Below are 23,761 nucleotides of genomic sequence, written 5' to 3' on the forward strand. Positions count from 1 at the left end.
TGAGAAGCGGTGAGCTGCACAGGTACTGCTGAGAAGCGATGAGTTGCACCGGTAAACACTGAGAAGCGGTGAGCTGCACAGGTGTTTGGTGAGAAGCGATGAGTTGCACCGGTAAACACTGAGAAGCGGTGAGCTGCACAGGTACTGCTGAGAAGCGGTGAGTTGCACCGGTAAACACTGAGAAGCGGTGAGCTGCACAGGTACTGCTGAGAAGCGATGAGTTGCACCGGTAAACACTGAGAAGCAGTGAGCTGCACAGGTACTGCTGAGAAGCGATGAGTTGCACCGGTAAACACTGAGAAGCGATGAGCTGCACAGGTACTGCTGAGAAGCGATGAGTTGCACCGGTAAACACTGAGAAGCAGTGAGCTGCACAGGTACTGCTGAGAAGCGGTGAGTTGCACCGGTAAACACTGAGAAGCGGTGAGCTGCACAGGTACTGCTGAGAAGCGGTGAGCTGCACAGGTGTTTGCTGCTAGTAGCTGAACAGGAGTCAGAGGAGATGCTTCCTATCAGGTAGAGAGACCCGATGATCTGACACCCATTAAACGGAGGAGGGAACTGGCTGCAGGTGATCCAATCACCGCTGAGCAGCGGTTTGAAGGTTAGGAAGGCATATGCGCAGACCACTAGGCAAGATGGCATCCGATGAGAGAGGAACGCCCGGCTGAACAGCAGATAGCGGTAACCATGGGAAACCAATGAATGCAAAGAGCCACACGGAACTAAATTGGTGCAAAGCGCGATTGCTATCACAAAACAAGCAGTGAGTGGCACTACAAACTGGGCCCTCATTTAAACGAGCACTTTTCCTTTGTATTGCTTGACATCTGGTCTGTCGTTTCAAGGTTTTTTTTATCTGTAAATATTTTCCAACATGCAACGTGGACACTTATTCCAGCAACTGCAAAAACATCACTTCCACGGCTGTTTAGAGGTCTCCATTCTTAAAGGCAAAATTTAATCTGAAACAAAAGGAAAACTCAAACTATAAGTAATACACAAAATATTAAAAATTATTCACAAATAAACATAAAATATTACAAAATTCACAACAGCCAGTCCGCCATTTTGAAATCCATTTTTTTGGGGGGGGTTCCCATTGTCTGAATTTGTCTGTTTTTATATATGTTATTCAGCACTGATTCCTCAGCTAGAAACTCTTTTAAATGCTTCTGCAGCAATTTTGTCCAGGTTTAAATGCAAATAGACTGGACTAGATGGTCACAACTGTCAATTCATTCTACTGTGTGGTGTGACTGAGATATGACTTGGAATACTTACGGCCAAATTACACACTGCCAAATTTTTGAAATTTTGAACGAGGAACATTTTTTGTGGAATAATTTTAAAGTTATCTAAATTTAAATCAACCAAACAGCATGTTCTAAAGGAAATTGAATTATTTTTTAGATATTAATCACATTATAAATGATGAGGAATCAAATCAGCCCATATTTGTTACAATTTTGATGCCTTAGTCAGTATTAGCACAGGCTTACCTAGGGCGCGGAGTCTAACGGCCTTCCGGTCTTCACCAAGAACCACCGCAAGGTAGTGTGGGCTTAGCTGCCGAAGAACCGCAGGTCGCGGCCCCCAGATTAGCCTACTGACGTAAGGGAGAAAGTTCTAAGTGATGGCAGGCAGACAAGAAAATAGACAATGCGGTGCAAGTACAGGCACTAACCGTTAATTCCAGGCGTAGTAGGTCTGGAACAGTAACCGGTAGATGCACGGAGGCAATGGGTGCGTGGCAGGATCCAGAGAATAGTTGGTAACACAGCCGGGTCGGTACACAGAAGGTATCAGGTATACAGTGCCAGAGGGAGATCCAGAGAATAGTTGGTAACACAGCTGAGTCGGTACACAGAAGATAGTCCAGTTGCGTAGTGCCAGGGATAAGCGAAAGAATAGTCAGGTCACAGCCAGGTAGGTACACAGGAGTAGGAGGAATAGAGGGGTTAACAGGGAGCAGGTTCACAGGAGTCAGGACACAGGAACTGTAGCCAGGAACAGGAAACACATTGCTCTGACACAGGCAGCGTGTCAGAGCAGGGAAGATATAGGAGTTTGAATTCCCCGCCCAGGAGTCACATGATCAGCAGCAGAGAGAACCCGGGCGTGCGGCAGCGCTAACAGAAGAAGCGCTGAAGAGATGGACACCGCTGTCAGCTCCCGCTGACAGCGCAGCAGAACGGGAACAAGGTAAGTTCCTAACAATATTCCACTTTCTGGACCGCTAGACTTTCTATGGTCATCTTCCATGGATGGTTAGAGAGTCCAGGATCATATTACAGATATAGGGATCATTTCGTAGAATGGCTAATTTTTAGACAATAAAAACATATACTTTAAAAATATGAACAGAGGTAAACAGCTTTTTAACCCTCAAATTCACTTCTTAAACATATATTTAAATAGCTTAAAAAATAAATAATTGGCAAATCAATATGCTAAAAAACTAATCATAGTCCCAATTTGGCAAATACATTGGTGATTTCCACTGCGGTTGACTCATTGTATAGGTCTTTAGATTTTAAATGAAAACAATTGAGATCCCTTAAAATTCTCCAATACTTCCTTTTAGGTGTCAGATAAGGGAAACCATATACATGAACATATTTTGGTTGTTATTTTGGTTACATCAGAAACTTATATAATGGGTATTGGTAATGATTTTAGAGGAATGGGTTCTGTCCTTTGATAAGCAGGATAAATTGTAGTCTAATTACTCTTTGATGAGGTGGCATTGTGATGCATAACAAACCTTTTCATATAAATAATTTACTAATCAAATTTTAAGAGTCAATAGAATCATTATCCACAATCATCAAGAATGAATACATACACTTACCATGTGCTAGAGGCAGACAAGAGAGGAGACAGCAGTGACTTTCCATATTAAATGGCCTTTCATTATTAATTGATATGGTCATCATGATGATGATACAGCTAATACATTCATTCCAAACTAAACTCAGGTGTCTTGTCAAAAGGCTTCTGTATTCAGTCTTCCCTGACTAGAGCCGTACTACCAGATGGAGTGGGAACTTCCATGGGCTCATCAGCTATTGTGACAGGTCACTGCATGAAATATGCTATGCAGCAGCGCATTTATTATTCATACTTGTGATTCATGAAGCGAAATTGCAAATTAAATCCTGTTGCTTTTAATACCTGACAAAAAAAAACTGTCAGATGTGAATGTGCATTCAGATGATATTGTACATGTGCCAGAACTGAGCTTAGAACATCTGCACTCTGGACAAATATTATTGAAGCTTGGGTTTTAACAGCAAGCTTCATGATAATTTGTTTTTTGGTATTGCATTTTTGATACAACAAAATCAGTTTATTTCTATAGTGCCAACATATACCATAGTACTTTACAGATATTTTTTTCGAGCACCTCAACCACTGTCTGCTACAGTGGAGCTTACAATCTAATTATTCTAAAAGGAAAAAACAGAGACAAATTCCTCCAGCACACTGCTATAGCCAGCAACAGATCTGCTATTTCTACTGTAGATAAAAATGCAAAAGTCTCAGTTGCACACATTTGCAAATGTATGTTGAAGCCACCCACCACGCCAAGGTGCTTTTGCTAATAAGGTGGTCCTACTCTAAACAATGAGAGTCCCATATATTTGGGCCATACATATGTGTTTTTAAATTAAGAGATAACTTACCAAAGAGGTACCCCAGAGACCTCCAAATAGCAATCCAATGTCAGTACTCCCCCTCAGCTACTGACACCAACATGCCTCTCAGACAAATACAGAACTGGTAGTAGCTCAAATCAATTTATAGGCTATAACAGGTGCATGAAAGGGTGGGGTTATCCTAAAAGGAAAAAACAGAGACAAATTCCCCCAGCACACTGCTATAGGACCACTCTATTAGCAAAATCACCTTGGCATGGTGGGTGGCTTCAACATACATTTGCAAATGTGTGCAACTGAGACTTTTGCATTTTTATCTACAGTAGAAATAGCAGATCTGTTGCTGGCTATAGCAGTGTGCTGGGGGAATTTGTCTCTGTTTTTTCCTTTTAGGATAACCCCACCCTTTCATGCACCTGTTATAGCCTATAAATTGATTTGAGCAACTACCAGTTCTGTAGTAATCTAATTATTCTACCACATGTACATTAGCAAGCAAATTCCACACAAGGCTCCAAAGTCACTGCATTAGTGACTTTGTTAAACTATTTCATAGAATTAACCGCTGGGGATCAACTAACAGAAACCATCAATACACAATTAGCATCCTAATTAAATGAGTATAACTTCTGGGTTTAGCAGTTTTACAGTGTAGAACAAAATATATTAAAGTAATACAAGAACTGACAAAAATACAAGTATTAGCCCAATGCTGGGTCAAAATGAATCATCAAACACAATTAAAAAAAAGTTACTCTTGTCTGTATGTAAGGCCTGCTTGTCTAGGTGGTGGTATTGTATTATTGTTAATTCTTACATCACAGTACTCTATGGTCAACCATTCAGCTGCAGTTCTGTCTCTCTTACCTCACTATCCTGTGGGTGAAAGTTAGCAAAACTGTCACACTTCAATACTGAAAGCTGTAAATGACAGCTATGGAGCCCGGAATGTGATGAAAGCATATGATACTTATTGAGCATATATAATCCAGATAGTGCAAAATAGTACAAGGAACACAGCTGGTGCAGGTGAACAGGCTGAGTGGAGAGAAACCAAGTACAGAGATATCGGCAAGCAGCTTGTAAGAGTCCCAGGGGAAAGGAGAAACAAGTGCCGCCGCCTCGTTCCAGAACACGGGAGAGAAAAGTCCTAGCTGGAGAAAGTCAGAATGGAACAGAAGCCCTGCCAGACGGTAAAGATTGGTCCCCAATATCCAGGACTGTGTCACTCCAGGACTTTGCAAGAGACCAAGTAATCATAGTGCTTTGGAAAATGCCTATAAATATGTGGTGGAAGTGAATGGAGTGTTGAAGGCTGAGAGACCAGCCAGGGGAGAACCTTATTTTATAATAAAAGGAGATCTGTTATATAGGGTAGCAGTCGTACAGGAGAAAATAGTTAATCAACTCTTGGTGCTATAGGTACACGTTCCTTTGGTACTAACAACAGCCCATACACACCTTTTGAGGGGCATCTGGAAGAGGAGAAGACTCTAAATCGAGTGCTCCCGAGATTTATCTGGACGAGAAACCGCATGTCAGTCAAGAGATACTGTCAAGCCTGCCCAGTGTGCCAGCTGATGGCCCCTAAACCAGACTATTGAGTTCCCCTGGTAACTCTTCCTATAATTCCAGTTCCATTCGAGCAAATTGCGATGGACTTAATGGGTTCCTTGGAGAAGTCTGCACGAGGGCATCAGTATGTATTGGTAGTCCTTGATTACGCTACACGATACCCTGAGGCAATTCCGCTAAGGAATATTAGGTGAAGCACTATTGCCAAAGCGCTACTGTAATGTACATTCGACTGGGAATCCCAAAAGAGATCCTAGCGGATCAGGGAACCCCCTACATGTCAACTTTATTGAAGGAGTTATGCAAATTGCTAGGGGTACAAAGAATGCAGGCCTCGGTTTATCATCCGCAAATCGACGGTTTGGTTGAGCGGTTTAATAGCACCCTAAAGCAAATGATCAGATGAGCTGTGGCTCAGGATAAAAGAGATTGGGACACCCTGTTACCCAATTTTATGTTTGTGACAAAGGATTTGCATCAGGCATCAACAGAGTTTAAATAAAACAAATGTAAGGAAAAAATGGCGCTGATGGTATAAATACTCAAAGTCTACAAAGTTAATTGTAACATCAAAGTGTCCTCAAAGTTGAATAATGAAATAACATCAAACGACCAAAACTCCGGAAATAATGATAATGATGTAATTCTTCTATGCTTGATCCAATCCTCCAATATTGATCTCATAGATGAACATGAAAAAGAAACATACATAGCGTAACCTGTAAATTCCAATGTAACACAGGAAGCTATCCCTATAATGCCCGTGTGTAGATACTAGTACACATTCACCACGTGATAGGGGAAAAATTTCCTTAACCCCTTAAGGGTGTACACTTACTAGACGTAGTGAAATTTCAAGCATTGAACCAAACAGAAAATGCTCCTCCTGTGACAAACTCCTTCAAATACGAATATCCACTCCATCAAAATAGGAACCATCAGCGCCATTTTTTCCTTACATTTGTTTTATTTATATGTCTTTCTAGTACCATTGGGGATTGTGTACTGTAAGGTGAGAGGCTGCTTTTGGGTCTCATAGCGCAGATACACCTCATTTTTGTGATTGATCAACAGAGTTTAGTCTCTTAGAGCTCCTGTTTGGGAGACAACACTGCAGAGTTTTGGATATCCTCAAAGAAGGGTGGGAACAGCAGGGGCCCAAGGAGCCAAATATATTACAATTTGTGGTTGGGTACTACAGACGCTTTATCTAAAACTTTGCTACCCAAGCCGCCTCACTTACCGAGTTTGTTAAAAAGAATAACCCAGACAAATTAAGTTGGTCTGAGTCTTTGGAAGCTACCTGGGTAGACTTGAAGGAACCCTTATGCACTGCACCAGTCCTACAAGCACCCAACTTTAGGGAGAGGTTCTTTCTCCAGACAGATGCTTCTGGGACAGGAGAGACCAGTTATTTTCCTCAGCCGTAACCTCCCGCTGAGGGATAAGAGGTATGTCACAGTAGAACAGGAGTGTTTGGCCATTAAGTGGTCAGTAGAGGCACTCTGGTACGACCTACTTGGTAGGGATTTCACCCTGGATACCGACCACGCCCTGCTACAGTGGAGGCACACAAATAAGGAGGTAAATGCCAGAGTCACACGTTGATTCCTGGCATTCCAACCCTTTAGCTTTAAGGTGAAACATAGGCCACTGGCTCTGCATAAATAATTCAGATCCTCTGTCACGGAGAGATGCTCTCCTCAGGTTGGCCAATTCGCCTGGTTTGGCAAGACCAGAAGAGGGGGAGTTGGCAAAGAGGAAATTTTTGCCAAATTTCACTTCGACAGGTATGGCAATGCTAAGGGGAAGGGTATGTGGAACAGGTAACCAGAATAGGACCTGTTCAGCAAGTAGAAGTACAGACAGACAGGGTTAATGATCCTGCTGTTACCTGGAGAAAAGAGTTCACACACAGGTGCACAACATGTGTGTGTGTGTATAAAAGGATTGTGGGATCTGGTGGGCAGGGCTTCTGATGCCGACAGGAGGCAGGACAATAGGCAGTGATTGTGGACATAGTCAGCTTGTCAAGAAGCCATGGAATCTGTAGCAGTTTTATGCTGAAATAAAACAGCTACTGCTTAAGAAGCCTGGTTTGGGGATCCTATGATTTGGTGATTTCTACTATATATATATATATATATATATATATATATATATATATAATTTGCAGGTTCAGGTTAGGGGGATGCCTTCTCCTGGGGTAGATGGCTGTACTTCACATGTATCAGCCAAATATATCACACCAGTTCCGTGCTTTTTATCAAAGAGGCCTGTTTGTCACACCTCTGCTATATAGGGACAGGTGAGGTCCTGGGAAGTCTGCAGGGGATAGCTGCATACAGGGTTAAATCCTTACGCAGTCAAACTCCTGGCCTGCACATACACAAGTGGTCTAATGAGGTAATTAGATCAAAGGGAGGGGATTTGTGTATATAAACCTGAATTGTGCACTTGTGCATGCTGATATGCTGAACAAGTCGCTCAGAGGTTAGAGAGCTGCACTGTGTTAGCATTATAGTCACAAGGAGGTGTAGACAACTTGTTGTTTACTGGTGTCATTCTGATAAAAGTTTGCTGTTTATTGTGATGTGAACAATAAAGCACCATTGATTTCAAGCAATTTTGTGATAGTGTCAGAAGGGGTATCAGACGTTCTACAATACCCTCAGCTAGTTTATTCACTAGCATCAAAATAAACAATACAAAATCCTTGCCTGTATGACTTCTAAACAATACACAGGAACACCTCTCTAAATTGAGGAACCTAGTGTCCCACATACATACAAAATAACAGAACTGGTTATAAACTACAGTATCTCTCAGGAGCCATCTGACCTCCTCCTTAGGTATTGAGAGATTGAGGAAACAACTCATGACTTTTTAACAGCACCTAATTAGGTATGACTCCTAATTAGCCAGCAACTTGCTAGCTCTCTGGAAGACCCAAAATGGACTTAATGAATGGAGCCTGCCCTTCTCTCTCCATTCATAACCCTGAGGACCATTACACCAGCTTTACAGCTACAGCCAAAAAACTCTTTGTGAAGCTCCTTCACAAATAAAAACAATCACCATGTGGTTTTAAAACAGTAATATATTTCTCACATTCCCAGAGTTTCTATCACTATATACATACATACACACTCACACATCAGCAAACAAATGATTAGGTGAAAATAGCTGATAAGGCATATTATGTTATTTATTTTGTCAGTAGGTAAATAAATAATAATACAATATTAGGACCAAATATTGTTTCGTTTTAAGTTCTCAACACAAGTAACATTTTGGGACAACATGCAGTTATGTTTACTAAAATGCATCCTCCTTAATTATAAGTGCACTGATGCATGTGTAGATGGCGGTATCCGAGAAGACTGCAAAGATTTTCAAGTAAGGAGATGGATGAAACTGGGCAGATTGTCTTTTCTCTTGCTGAATGTGTGTCTCTTATTGTATCCACATCAAAAACTAGATATCATGAAGTATTTACATTTCTCCATGGGGTGGAGCATGTGTATTATTTAAAGTTTATCCATGGAGTCTATACTTTCAATGCCTTTTTTACCATCCAGGTGCACCGTTTATGGAAAGTTTACTAATTAAAAAATCAAAGTCAAATGAACAGCGAGATGAAGTCACTTTCATTTCTTTTTTAAGACACAAAAAAAGGTTTTAAGAAACAATATTTTAAGAGAAAGAGAAACAAAATAAATGAGTCTCTATCTGTTTTATTAGGGCCTCTATTACAGCCAACACTAAATGATAACTGAAATTCTTATTTATACTTCACAATGACTTTTTTTTAGCAGCAATGTACCTTTAACTAGCTAAGAAAATACAAAATTGTTCAATTTAGAATGCTTTCACTGCAGCACATGTTATCTTATTATAGAATGACCCAAATGTTCTGCCTGTCGGTTAGTAGATGCCCTACATTTGAGAAATATTTAACATCAATTAAAAAAAAACATCTACTCATGTAATTATGCGCATATCATGTCCTAGTTTCCCATTTTTCACCTCTTTTTAACATTAATATCTGTTAACTGCTTCATAAGGACCTGTACAAAACTTCAAAAGATCCAACTATAAAACATCTTCTAATGATATTTCATTATTCACCCATGTGTATTTAGGCAGATCATACAATTCTACACGTGAATAATGTATGAGTATTACTCACCTGGCATACATTCACATATTCTGATTTTGTGAGATTTCCTTTAATGTCAGGCCAGATGCAGTGTAGTCCTGCTGTACTATTGTAACTAATACGCACAATTGCAGAGAGTTATTCTTGCATAGTCTAGGGAATATTCACTAAAATAGCAATTTTTCAAATTATCTATAGACAGGGGCTGACTGGCAAATTTTAGCTTGGGAAGCAAGCACACAGCACTGACCCATGGTGCATGAGCAATGGTGCATTTCTTTAGGTGCCATAAATATGATGGAAGTGCCACTTTACAAGTGTATTATTTGACTGGATGTATACCAGTGTAACTTATGTCTGTCCAGGTATTTTAGAACTACCAGATTGCCCTTTGGCATGGCATGCTGTGCTTTGAAGTTGCACAACAATGAACAGATATAGGCATTGAGAAAAGTAGTTGCAATAATTGAAGGTACACATACCTTGCTTATATTCTGCTTTAAGTAACCAGAAATTCAATATTTTAAGGGTTCTCATTATGGATGTTGTACGCTATCACGATGATAAGAGCGACAACATACACCCCGACAAAAACACAAGGAATGCAAACTCCCAGACAGTGTTGAAATTCTGACACCTTGAAAAACAATTCTTGAAGAACTGCGACCAATCAACATGCCGTCTGTGAAGAATGACGTCACTGTGAAGTGCGGCGCTGTCACTTCACATATGAAGGAAGTAATTTCAAAAGGCGCCGCATGCACAATGTTTTTTTTTACAAACCCTTGTACATTGTGCAGGCGGTGCCTATTGAAATTAGGCAGACTAACAGCGAATTTCAACACTGTCGGTGAGTTTGCATTCGTTGTGTTTATGTTGGGGTGTATGTTGTCGATGTGTTTGTAGTTGGGATATAGACTACCACCTCTCATTATATCAGAAAGACTTCTGTCACAACTAAATTTAAAAAAATAATGTATTCATTATTGTAAAAGTTCCCGTATTTACGCCTTAATTGCACACACTTTGTATTCTGTTCCTGGACACGTTTGTTACGTAACCACACGCTTTTACACTTTCCGTCTTGTGACAATCCTACTTCAGTCCTTTAAACCTAATTTACTGCATCTCACAGAGTTCTATATGTAATATCTACTGTATCAAGGCATAATAAATTCATAATAACAATGCAGATATGTATGTATGAAATAGAATCTTTACTTGTACAATAATGTAATAACAATGCAATAATTTCATTAACATAAATTTACACACGGTACATATAACTTCAACGTAGATGACAATCTGTGTGTAGGTACAATATCTTATTCTTTTCTTGCAAACAGTGTGTGTGTGTGTGTGTGCGTGTGTGTCTGTGTATGTATGTATCTCAGAACTTATTACAATTCACATGTTGGCTGCATGATCTCCATTTCACATATTGCAGCAATATCCATAAATTTTAATTGCATCAGCTTATACATAATATATGTGTGTGTGTATATATATATATATATATATATATATATATATATGTACACACACAACAGGCAGGGCCGCCATCAGGGGGTACTGTTGTACCGGGCCCGGGCTCACCAGGGGGCCCGGTACAACAGCGCACAACAGACTTACCTGGGGCCCCGCTGGTCTCCGCTACTCTGTCTTTAGCCTGGCTGTCACCGTGGATGCGATCGCAGGGGTGGAGGAATCATTCCCCCTGCCATCATGTGATCTGCCTGTGACAGCCAGATCACATGATCGCAGGGGGAATGATTTCTCCACCCCTGCGGTGACAGCCAGGCTGAAGACAGAGTAGCGGAGACCACCGGGGCTCCAGGTAAGTATGCGTTGCTGTTGCTTATGGGGGGGGCGCTCATCGGGGAGGGGGGGCCCGGGGGACACGGGGGGACCGTACTGGGCCCCATGATTGCTGAAGGCGGCCCTGCCAACAGGGACTGACATTGGGCCTGATTCATTGAGGGCAGTGCAGCAAAAAAAAAAAAGAGTACCTTTGAACCTTGGTAAAACCATGTTGTATTGGAGGGAGAGGTAAATTTAAAATGTAAGGACAGATTTGTTATTGTGGTAAGGCATGTCCTTGATCAACTTAAAATTTCAATGTACAAACAAGCTATCAAGTATTTGTCTGCTACATGATAAAACAGACAGTTTTTAATGTGCAAAATAATAAACTAATTTGCACTCCTTTCGTTGTAACATGGTTTTGTCCAGAAGAAAACGTACAATTTTTTTTTGCCTTACTTTCCTTAACGAATCAGGCCCGTTGTATTTAAATACACATATTTTAATATGGAGTTGGTTCCCTTTTGAAGCCATAAGAGCTTCCACTCTTCTTGGAAGGCTTTCCACAAGATTTTGGAGTGTTTCTGTGGAAATTTGTGCTCATTCATTCTATAGAGCATTATTGAGGTCAGGCACTGATGTTGGATGATAAAACCTTGCTAACAATCTCTGTTCCAGTTCAATCCAAAGGTGTTCGATGCGGGTGAGGTCAGGGCTCTGTGCAGGCCAGTTAAGTTCTTCCACACCAAACTCATCAATCCATGTCTTTATAGTCCTTGCTTTGTGCACTTAGGCACAGTCATGTTGGAATAGAAAAGGACCTTCCCCAAGCTGTTGCCACAAAGTTTGTAGCATAGCATTGTCCAAAATGACTTGTTATGCTGAAGCATTAAGATTGTCCTTCACTGGAGATAAGGAGCCTAGCCCAAACCCTGAAAAACAGACCCATACCATTATCCCTCCTCCACCAAACATCACAGCTGACATAACGCAGTCAGACAGGTGATGTTCTCACGGCTTCTGTCAGACTCGCCCATCTGACTGCCAAACAGAGAAGCGTGATTCGTCACTCCGCAGAACACGTTTTCACTGCTCCACAGTCCAATGTTGGTGTACTTTACACCACTCCATCCGACACTTGACATTGGACTTAATGTGAGGCTTGCATGCAGCTGCTCGGCCATGGAATCCCATTCCATTAAGCTCCTGATGCACTGTTTTTGTGCTTACATTAATGCCAGATCGGAACCCTTCAGCTATGGAATCAGCAGAGCATTGGTAACTTTTACACACTATGCGCCTTAGCAGTCATTGAGCCCACTCTGTGATTTTATGTGGTCTTCAGCTTCGTGACTGAGCTGCTGTTGTTCCTAAATGCTTCCATTTTCTAATAATATCACATACAGTTGACCATGGAATATCCAGCAGGGATGAAATTCCATAAACCATCTTATTGCAATAGTGGCATCCTTTCACAGTACCATTTCTGAAGTCATTGAGTTCTTCGGAACAATCCATTTTGTATCACAAATATTTGCGAATGGAGACTGCATGGATACTTGCTTGATTTTATATACTGCTGGCAATGGGTCTGATTGAAACACCTCGATTCAATAAATAAGAGGTGTGGCCAGATACTTTTGTTCATGTAGTGTAGGTGGCGGGACTTTAAATGCAGAATTATAGATAAATCACGAGATCAGATCAGACATGCAAGGAAATATGTGGGCATCCTATGGAGTCATTAGACCTCAGCGCTCTGGAGTGCGCAGCATTGAAATGCATCGATGGCCAAGTGGTGCAGGGATTGGGACGGATAGATACTGGTTGGAGCACACCTCCAACCACACAACAATCCCTTCCAAGTTAATTTCATTCAGAAATAAATGCATCAACTATTCAAATTACTGTAATCTTGTGACTAAATGAATCTTAACAGCCCCACCAGTAATGTATATGTTACTTTATTTAATAAATTAATCTCCACTTGCCTTTTTACAAATGAGATTGTCTATTGTTGAACACCAACCCCACCAAAGTCTAGCGCTCTAGACTGTAACCTAGTCCGCCTATTGTATAATCTGGCCATGCGGTCAAATTTACTATATATTTTCTGTGATGATTCCTTGGAGAATAAATGGATGCATTTGTAAAATTACCATCAAGCCAAAGGTACGGAGTTTGCAGTTTATGCAAATTGTCAATTTATTTCTGTAAATGATTCCACATATTCACACACACGATGTGTGTTATGAAATTTACTTATATGATGCTAAAAGTAGGATGTTATAGACAAAAACATACATGCTTTTAAAGTTATTTTTTTTCTTCCATTATGCAAGTTGCACATGCTGGGGAGCCCAGAGAGGATAAATATGACCCCCTAGAGGAGGACACCCATGATGGTGCTGAAGGCATATGAGGATACCGAAAATCATGCGACTAACAGGACAGTGGCAATATGTTTATTTTGCACAAATTATTTTAGAAAATGAATGTGAACACCACTTATTTGCAAGAGAAACTGAATCACATAAGAAACACACATATACATATACATATACATAGTTCTTTTTTAATATTGACAGATGCTATTATAAATTATATGGAGTGAGTGACACCAGCCCTGTGGCACCTGCTGCCCCTCCTGCTTTGGGGGAGCTTGAGCAGGGAGAGCCAGATGCTGTTCCATCCCCTGCTCAGGTGACCCAGAGGCAGCTAAGGTCACTGCCGTGTTTGGTCATCACTATCATCCATCAGTCACACTAACCTTGGTGTGGATGCAAACCTTTGTGTTCAAAAAGAAACGTACTTCTGACTACCGCAGGACTTGAATCACCTTGTCTGCTTGGGAACACCATTACTGTACCTGGGCTATATTAGTCCATCCCTTCCCACCCCGTTACAGCCTTCAAATCTTAGGCAATCGTAGGTGTCATTTGCATTCGGACATGAATTGCATGTAATTGCATTCATTGATGTAAATCCTGCTCTGGCTCACGCGCAGAGCTATTTCATGCACATATAGGGCACGCAAATGGGTTTGCATCTGAAGATGAATTGGGCCTAGAATATGGATGAAGACATGAAGTTGAAACACAAACACCAGCATACCCTTCCAGTCGATGGATGCCAGTACATGCTGAAACATACAGTATACGTACACAATAGTTGTAGTTACAATATATAGGACATGGGTCCCTAAGAAACCTGCCCATTATACAAAACGGAAAAAAACGCTTGTGATTAGTTGAGTGTCTAACGATATTCCTGGTCAATTTATGACACCATCCCTTTGAGGAAGTTTGGAAGAGCAAGACCATGACTCCCTTAATACGGATTAGGAGCAGGAATGCACCTACTCTGCACCAAATTGCAAAAACTAGATTATTTAAAAGAGATGTTAGGGAGGACACATTTATAGTGGTGCGCCCTGCTTTGTGGAAGAACGCACAGCCCTTTTCTCCCTGTAAAGAGACTTGATTTGTCTTTTGCCTTAGATCTCAGCCCACAATTTTAATGGGTCGTATTTTGCGTCTTCCACTGCACCGGAAGGGTATTTACAGGTGCAATTTGCCCAATGTAAAAAAATAAATATTCAAGCACACAAAAGTTCCTCATATATTACACAGCCTCAGTGTTTCCTTGTTTTCATGATTGATACCATACATGATTTTAGAAGAAAAATGAAAAAGGTAAAATTAATAAAAGGGTTTTTTCCTAAAGTGGTAGTAAGTTGGATTGCACAGTGATGTTTCATTCTTTTCTGGATGTTTGCTCAAACCTGCAAATCTACCACAGATTGCTTTTGTGGAAGCATTTCTGTGAAATGGAACCTTAAAATGTGCTAGGTGGAAAAGTAGAACACTTGCACACATAAAGAAGTATTGTAGATCCACACTTTTTGCTGTATGTACATGGCAATTACTGTCTCTAGCCTGTTCCAACATAAAGAAAATGTTAAAGATTCCCTTCCAACAATCAATGCCATCTTATTCATAGGCTTAAAAATAGACAAAATGACACGTTCATAAGTGCATAGTATCACAAGCAGGATGGAAGCCATCTGTGCTTCTGCATTTTTCCTGATTTGTAAATGGCCACCGATAAGTCCTGTCCTCTTCACACTAAAGCTCATTTACAAAGTGCAGTTGAAATGCAGTTTAGTGAAATCATGTGTCTACCAGGGGTGGAATCGTCATAGAACCTACCAGGTCTCCAAATGTCTATTGGGGGGTACCTGACCAGGTGCAGGGGGGGTAATGTGGTAGTGGGTGGCTGGGTTCAGCCGCCTTCCTTAATGTGCCTGCAGATCTGATGATTCGTTCCTCCCGCCCTCCTCCCCCTATCTCTGTAACCTCCTCCCATCCAGCTAGAGGTCACATGGGAAATGCACTGCGCGACAGGTTCCCTCTCGTGTGTGCAGAGAGAGGAGTCTCCAGCAGCAGCAGCAGTAACAATGTAAGTGTGAGGGAAAGGAAGGGGTCTTCTATAATGTGTCAGGGAAAAGAGGAGGGACGGCTACAATGTGTGAGGGAAAGGAGGGGGCTGGCTATAATGTTTGAGGGAAAGGAGGGAGCTCCTATAATATGTAAGGGAAAGGAAGGGGGTTGCTATAATGTGTGAGGGAAAGGAGGGGGGCTGCTAGAATATGTAAGGTAAAGGAGGGGGCTACTATAATGTTTGAGGGAAAGGAGGGGGCTCTTATAATATGTGAGGGAAATGAGGGGGGCTGCTATAATGTGTGAGGAAAAGGAGATGGGCTGCTATAATGTGTGAAGGAAAGCAGGGGGTGTATCCAGCTATAATGTGTGAGGGAATGGGGGAAGTTTTAATATAATGTGTGACATCATCATCATCATTTATTTATATAGCAAAAAACATATTCCGTAGTGCTTAGTGCAGTGCCGTAACTAGACATTTTAGTGTCCTGGGCGAGACAGGGCACCGATGCCCCCCATCTAAGTGGGAGTGTCAATAGTCGAGTGGGCATTGGTCAACCTACTGTGGGGGCGTGGCTAGCGCTTTACAAGTTCTAGACCGCACTGAAACCCCCTCCCCATTCTTCACGGTCTGGCTTTGTAAGGATCTTTATGTAATAAGCCTCCATAGAATCAAAGTACTTTAAATGCAGCTGTCACATGCTAGCGGTATAAAAAATGAATTGGTTTTTGAAATAAAACTCACTGAAACAAATTAAAACATAAATGTAACGGTACCATCTGTATCACACTGCTAATTCATCCCACTGTGCCCTCCATCACAGTTTCTCCTTTATCACACCGTGCCATGGAGCCATCTTTATCACATTGTGCCCCCTTATCACCATCACACTAAATGAATAATAAATATATATATATATATATATATATATATATATATATATATATATATATATACACACATGTACACACGCAGACACATACAATATAAAGAGCCTCCTAGTGTCTGCCATACCATACAGAGAGCATTCCTGTGACCTTCATACCATACAGAGAGCATTCCTGTGACCTTCATACCATACAGAGAGCATTCCTGTGACCTCCATACCATACAGAGAGCATTCCTGTGACCTTCATACCATACAGAGAGGATTCCTGTGACCTTCATACCATACAGAGAGCATTCCTATGACCGCCATACTATACAGAGAGCATTCCTGTGACCTTCATACTATACAGAGAGCATCAGCTACATGGAATTAGGGGGTGGTCTATATAAGATATAAGGAAGACGAGGGATACCTGCAGTAGTGATGGAGAGGGTGCAGAGGTTACAGCTGTATTTCGGGGGTCCAGCCAGGAGTCAGAATTGACAGGTGTCAGGGATCAGACGGAAGGGAAACATATCTGGATAGAAACAGAGGGAACTGATATGCAGGGCAAGGAAAGGTCAATGATGATGGTTCTGTATGGTACAGTGCACCAAGAGGTGGGAGGGGCACTGGAGTCATAGTTATCAGGAGCAGAGGGGACAGGTCGGCACGTGAGAGGGCTGTCAGGAGGAGCTGGGGATGCTGGGAGGGGCAGTCCTGGAAGCAGAGAGCTGCTAACACACAGCATGTGATTTAACAGACCAGTGCTTAGGGAGTGAACAACTTACAGGGCTGACAAATCCCCCTCCCCCTCACTTACTTAAGGTCTGTTCTCAGCTCCCCGCAGTTTTGGCTCTTCTGCACTGACAACATGGTGACATCATCAGTGGTGCTGCAGTGACAGGGAGCCGGCTTTTTTTTTCATAGTTCTTTCATGGACCAGCCACCACACTAGCCCCTCCCTCATCTCGCGGCACCCGACCCCCCCTTCCCCGACTCGCGGCACCCCCCTTCCCCGTACGAGTCACGGGGGAAGGGGATGCCGCGAGTCGGGGGAGGGGGCCACAATTTTTTTATTTTTTTTTACTATGTGCCACAGAGGGGAAGGTAGCGGGCGGCTGCTGCGCCCCCTCGGGCTTGCGCCCTGGGCGACAGCACCGCCCGCACCACCCTAGTTACGGCTCTGGCTTAGTGACATGAGGGAAGGGAGGGGGGCTGTCTTAATAGTACATGGCTAGAAGATAAGCTATTAATTTATTAGTGAAGTTTAGGTGGGAGCTAATTATTTAATGTTGCTATTTTATTTGTTAGGTGATGAATGGGCAATTTAATTTATTGGTGGGCTATTTAATAGTGGGGCCTATTAAATTAAGATGGGGTGACAGAACCTTTAATTTAATGTTGGAGTGGCTTGTGGCTGTTAATTGAATGTATGGCTGAGTTTGGGAAGGAATGCTATTTATTAAATGTGAATATGAATTATTTAATGCCAGGGATGGTTGTGGAAAATGGTAATATCAAAAGTAAATGTTATTAATTTTTTGCTGGGGTTGGTTGGAGGGAAATAGGTCTATTTATCAAATGTGAGTACTATTATTTTTTTACATTTCCTTTTTTTTTGTGAAAATTTGTTTACTGAGTGTTGTCATTAGAGATGGTCACTGACCCCCGTGTTTTGGTTTTGTATTCGGTTTTAGATCTGAATTACCATCGTGTTTTTGTTTTGGATTTGGCCTGCTTCTTTTTGGGAAATTAAAATTTTTACAAGCAGCAGCAGCTTGAGAAAGTAAAGGAGGACATGTCGTCAAGCCGAGGCCCAGTTCAGCAGCCAACTTGCTGAGCAATAGCTCCTTGCAGAAGTTCACATCTGGCTTATTTACAAGTTAAGACTCAATGTAGGTCTTACACCTTGGATCAAGCACAGTGGCCAAAACGTACTGATCCGAGTTCAAGATCTTAATAACTCAAGGATCATTGTGAAGCGAATTAAGTACTTGATCGACAAGGCCAACATACTTTGCTGAATTGCTTGCTTTCAGCTCCTCCTTCATTTTCTCAAGCTGCTTTTCCAATAGTCTAATTAAAGGAATGACTTGGCTCAAACTAGCAGAGTCTGCACTCACCTCACACGTCACAACTTCAAATGGTTTCAGCATCTTGCACAGCACTAAAAGGATTCCCCACTGTGCAAGAGGGAAATACAACCCCCCTCCTTTCCCAATGTCATAGCTTGTGCAATATGCTTGGATGGCTTTGCGCTGTTCCTCCATCCTCTGAAGCATGTACAGGGTGGAATTCCATCTAGTTACCACCTCTTGCTTAAGTTGGTGGCAGGGCAAGTTAAACTGCTGTTGGAGCTGCTGTAATCTCCTACATGCTGTGGCTGAATGCCTGAAATGGCCTGAAATTTTACAGGCCACCGAAAGCATCTCCTGCACCTCACGGTTATTTCGTAGGAAGCTCTGCTCCACCAAGTTGATGGTGTGAGCAAAACAGGGAATGTGTTGGAAATCACCCAGCTGTAATGCTCGCACTATATTGTTGGCGTTATCATAAATGACATACCCTGGGTATAGTCCAAGTGGTTGTTATGCACGTTTTGTCGCTATCCAATAACGATTGTCGAATCTCAATTTGTGTTTTCAACGCACAAATATTTATTTTCAAAATGTAGCAGAATAATTCAAGCGAAATAATAATAACTACAGCCGTTACTTATCGCAGGCGCTCTGGATCCAGTGAACAATCATTCAGGTCTGAAGTCTGTGGTCTATATGACTGAACACTAGATGAATGCTACTGCTTATATGCAAACAGAAATACAGTAAAACAATGCAGATGGTATGGCTTGCTTCTATTGGTCCAAGCTTCAGGAAGGTCCAGGGGGTTGCAGATCATAGGCTAGTTCAAACTAAAGGTGGGGGTCACCTCTCCAGGGGATGTGCGCCTTTGTTCCCGCCAAGACTCCAGTTACAACTAGTCTATTAGCATTTTATAGTCAGCATCATATTAAAGGTTTATTCCCTAACATCAATAACTATGCAACTATGAGTATGCAATGTGCGATCTCTTTGCCGAATGCACCGGACAGCTGCTGATGTAAAGGGGATTAATATGATATCAGACATGACACATTTCCTTTAACCTGAGCCATATGTATCACTAATATGCATATAACTTATGATATTACACATAAACACTACTATATTTAGACATAAATAACTATGTGTTGCAACTACGATTAATGTGTACTATTCACAACTGTGTGTGTTTGTGCGAATGTATAGAAAAGAGTAGAAAACTGTTATTGCCACGTGTTGCGGCTGGATACGACCTTCCACGCCGTAGCGTGCTTTACGCATAATGTCAGACAAAGACAATCAAGTTTGCTCAATATTAATTGAAATGACTTTATCCAATTAGCTGACTTCGACATGGTATAAGCCATGTATCAATCACATCTCTCAGTTTGCGTAACAAATTGTCAGCTGTATGCCTGTTAGTGAAGCTGGTGATACAAAGAGTGGCCTGCCTGTGACAAATGTTACATAGTAGTGTAAATGCTGCTGCTGTTCCTGCTGGTGAAGGTGAATGACCAACCCAGTGGGCTGTCACAGTCATATAGTCTTTGGTTTGGCCACTTCCACTTGTCCACACAATTTCTACATTTTTACACACTTTTTGGTATAGTTGTGGAATTGCTTTACGGGAGAAATGGTGTCGCGATGGAATTCTGTAATGCGGACACAAAACCTCAATTAACTGTGAAAAAACCAGCTGCATTTATTGTGAAGATTGGACGCAGATCTAACACTAACATTGCAGCCATGGCATCTGTGATTCGCTTGGTGACTGGGGGACTGCTGTCATATTTGCTTCCCCTAGCAAATGATTGTTTCACAGTTAATTGCTGAAATGTAGGACTGCTCATTTTCTTGACCTGCCTCTGGGCTGACAATTCACCCCCAGCAGCAGCAACAGCAGCAGCAGCAGTGCGACTAACGCTTTCTTCAGAGGAATCAATAATAGTGCAGGAGTCATCCAGCCTTAAGTGGGATGCCGGGCTAACTCCGAGCGCTACTGAGGATATTGATGAGGATGGTGTGGTGGGTGTATTGTGTAGCCGTCGGGATGTCGGTGAGCGGAGGGTCTTAGCTGATGATGGAGTGCTTGTATTTTTTTCGAAGAACTTTCAGCTTTTCCCAACACTTTGCCATGAACTCTCGTTAAATCGCGTAACATAGACGAGGTTCCAAGATGGTTAAGGTGCCTCCCTCGACTGACTGTGGCTTGACATACACTACAAATGGCTATACAACTGTTGTCTGGATTTGGGTAGAAATAATTCCACACATAAGAAGTGGATTTTTTGGTTTTTTTGCCCAGGCATGACAATGGCCTTTTTCTTGTCCCATGCCAGAACTGCGGCCACTGGTGCAGGACTTACACAAACAACCTCATCCTCATCAACATCCTCATTAGCGCCCTCGTCGCCTGCACAAATCTCCCCATCATCCTCTTCTAATTCCAAAGTGGCATCCTCAATTTGTGTATCACCGGCTACACTCAGGCTATTAAGGCTCACATCAACAGAATGCTCACGATTAGACATCCCACTGTTGGATGGACTCTCCACAGGGATTGGTGTCATTTGTGAATCAGAGCAAACATTATCCTCTAATGCCTTACTGTTATCTTGCAGCTCGGCTTTGACGCGTAACAGTAGTTGTGCACCAATTGTAGGCTCGGTAACTTTTTGGGATCTGCCACTAATAGCCAAAGGTGAAGGCCTCATTCTCTCTTTGCCACTGCGTGTGTAGAATGGCATGTTGGCAATTTTTTTTTTATCGGCACTTAACTTTTCCTCAGTAACACTTCTTTTTCGCTTCAACACAGTAAAAAAAAAATTTGTTTTTTGTTTTTTTAACTGATTTCTAAACACTTTGTAGTTTGACATCGCCTTGCCCAGATGACGTACTGGGAACACTAACATCAGGACTGGTGACAGAAACTGGTTGCTCATTCTGCTCATATGTGGACTGCTTTGAATCTATTCTGAGCCCAAAGGACTTGTAGTGCTAAAAATTATTTGGTAGATACTGCTGACAGATAGAAATTTTGACAGCCAGAAATATTTATGCACAATTATGGGGGACACCCCAAAAGCACTGGGGAGTGCTAAAAATTATTTGGTAGATACTGCTGACAGATAGTAATTTTGACAGCCAGAAATATTTAGGCAAATTAATGGGGGACACCCAAAAAGCACTTTGAGTGCCAAATATTGAAAAAGAAAAAAAAAACCTCTATCCTCCTCTCTTCTCTAGTGATTTTTGTTAGCACAATTGGAATCAGAATATTGTATTCTCTGTCCCTCCTCTAATCAGCCTGTGACTACACCCTGCTCTCTCCCTCTGTCAAATGGCGATGGATTGCTGTGGAGGTGTATATTTATAATCTTCAAGTATCGCGAGAACCGAGCCCCGACGACGTCACAATGACGTTCGGCCTCAATTTGGATTCCGAGCGGGCGGGAGAGTACCGAGCTACTCGGCTCGGTACTCGGATACCCAAAGTTCGGGTGGGTTCGGTTCTCGGGGAACCGAGCCCGCCCATCACTGGTTGTCATAAAAAAGAAGGCGGGATGAGGGAAGGGACACAGAAATAGAAGGAAAGGTAGGGAAGGGTGTACAGAGTCCAATCGGGACCAAAGACAATCTAATAATAAATTAATAATATTATTATTATTATTATTATTATTATTATTATTATATAGTGAGTACTACTACTATATAATGAGTACTATTATTTTAATGTTGGGGCTGGAGCGAGGCCTTATTATTAAACATGGCTGCTATTGATTTAATGCAGGGGCTGGTTGGCATTTCATGTACCCCTTTTTTTTATCAAATAGGGCTTTCAGCATTTCAGAATCCAGACAAGCAGCAACTGATCCAAAGAAACCAGCAGCTACAGGTGGCGAAAATGGCAAAAACAGGTAGGAGAGAGCAGGACCGTCTGCCAACTATCCTGAATCTTGTAGGGTAGTATCGAATTTGGGTGACTGTCTCACTTAGGATTTGGTCTGCCTGCAAGGACAGTTGAGAGGTATGTCCCGTTTCATACTGTACTGCTCGTGAAGGCAGAGCTGCGTGTATCTAACAGTAGTGCACACAGTTTTGACTGTATTTGTCTAAAATGTGACTAAAATGATAACCCCCGGTTTTAAATGCCCTGGGGCCCCCAGAGCCTTATTCCAGCTCTGGTGATACTTTAGTGGTTCTTGCATTGATTCCATTGCCTGCTTTCTACCTTGCACTGGTCCCATTCTCAGATCACTTTGTTGGACAAATGGCCAGCCCTCAATGCATTGACAATATAATTAATCCTTCCTCCTTTGCACTTACTAGATCATCAGCAAACCCTTGGAATAGCTTACCCTTTCACCTATGCCATTGTCTGCCAACCCTCCCTGCATTGTTAGTAATTCAAACCACTCCCAATCTCTGGGGTCATTTAGGCCACATACACAATTGTTAAAAAAGAAGTGTTTTCTTGCAGATGCTTAAAGCATTTCATCTTTCTTGTGATCGCACCCGGACAGCCATTTATTATAAGGATTATTTTTAATGCATTTTTTGAAACACACAGTACACCTATCCGATGACCCTATCATGGTTAATTTAAGACATAAATGTGGCTAAACCAAGTAATATTTTAAAAGTTGACATTCATGAAGTGCAAGATCATTAAGTGGTATTAGCATGTGTCTGAAATGACACCAAGCTCATATTCAGATGGATCTGATAACCTGAAAAATTAGTAGAAGATTGATTTTCCAGGGTCAGTTTCATGGACCAGAATGTGAGTGGGCAAATGGGTGTGAATCTTGAAAAAGGACAAAAAGGTGCAAATAAAAAAAACTATGTATGTCCGCATTTTGTGAGGTACATAAATGAGGATTACCATACCACCCAACTTGCAAGTCCCAGGCACCATGCAACAGGGGCATGGCCACGCCCCCCAGAGGGCTGCCTAGTGATGGAAAAAGCTAGGCTGTCTATTAGATATCTCCCTTACCCCTGACATTGCCACCAGTGGGGTAAACATATCTCCGGGCAGGACAGAGCCCTAAATTCGGGTCTATCTTGCCAAAAACGGAACGGTCAGGAGGTATGACATTACTGAGATTGAAATCAGTTCGTAGGTGTTTTTTTAATTTGTGTGAAATTGGATATAAAAGAC

Source organism: Mixophyes fleayi, chromosome 1 (genome assembly GCF_038048845.1).
Source record: "Mixophyes fleayi isolate aMixFle1 chromosome 1, aMixFle1.hap1, whole genome shotgun sequence".
NCBI classification, from domain to species: domain Eukaryota; kingdom Metazoa; phylum Chordata; class Amphibia; order Anura; family Limnodynastidae; genus Mixophyes; species Mixophyes fleayi.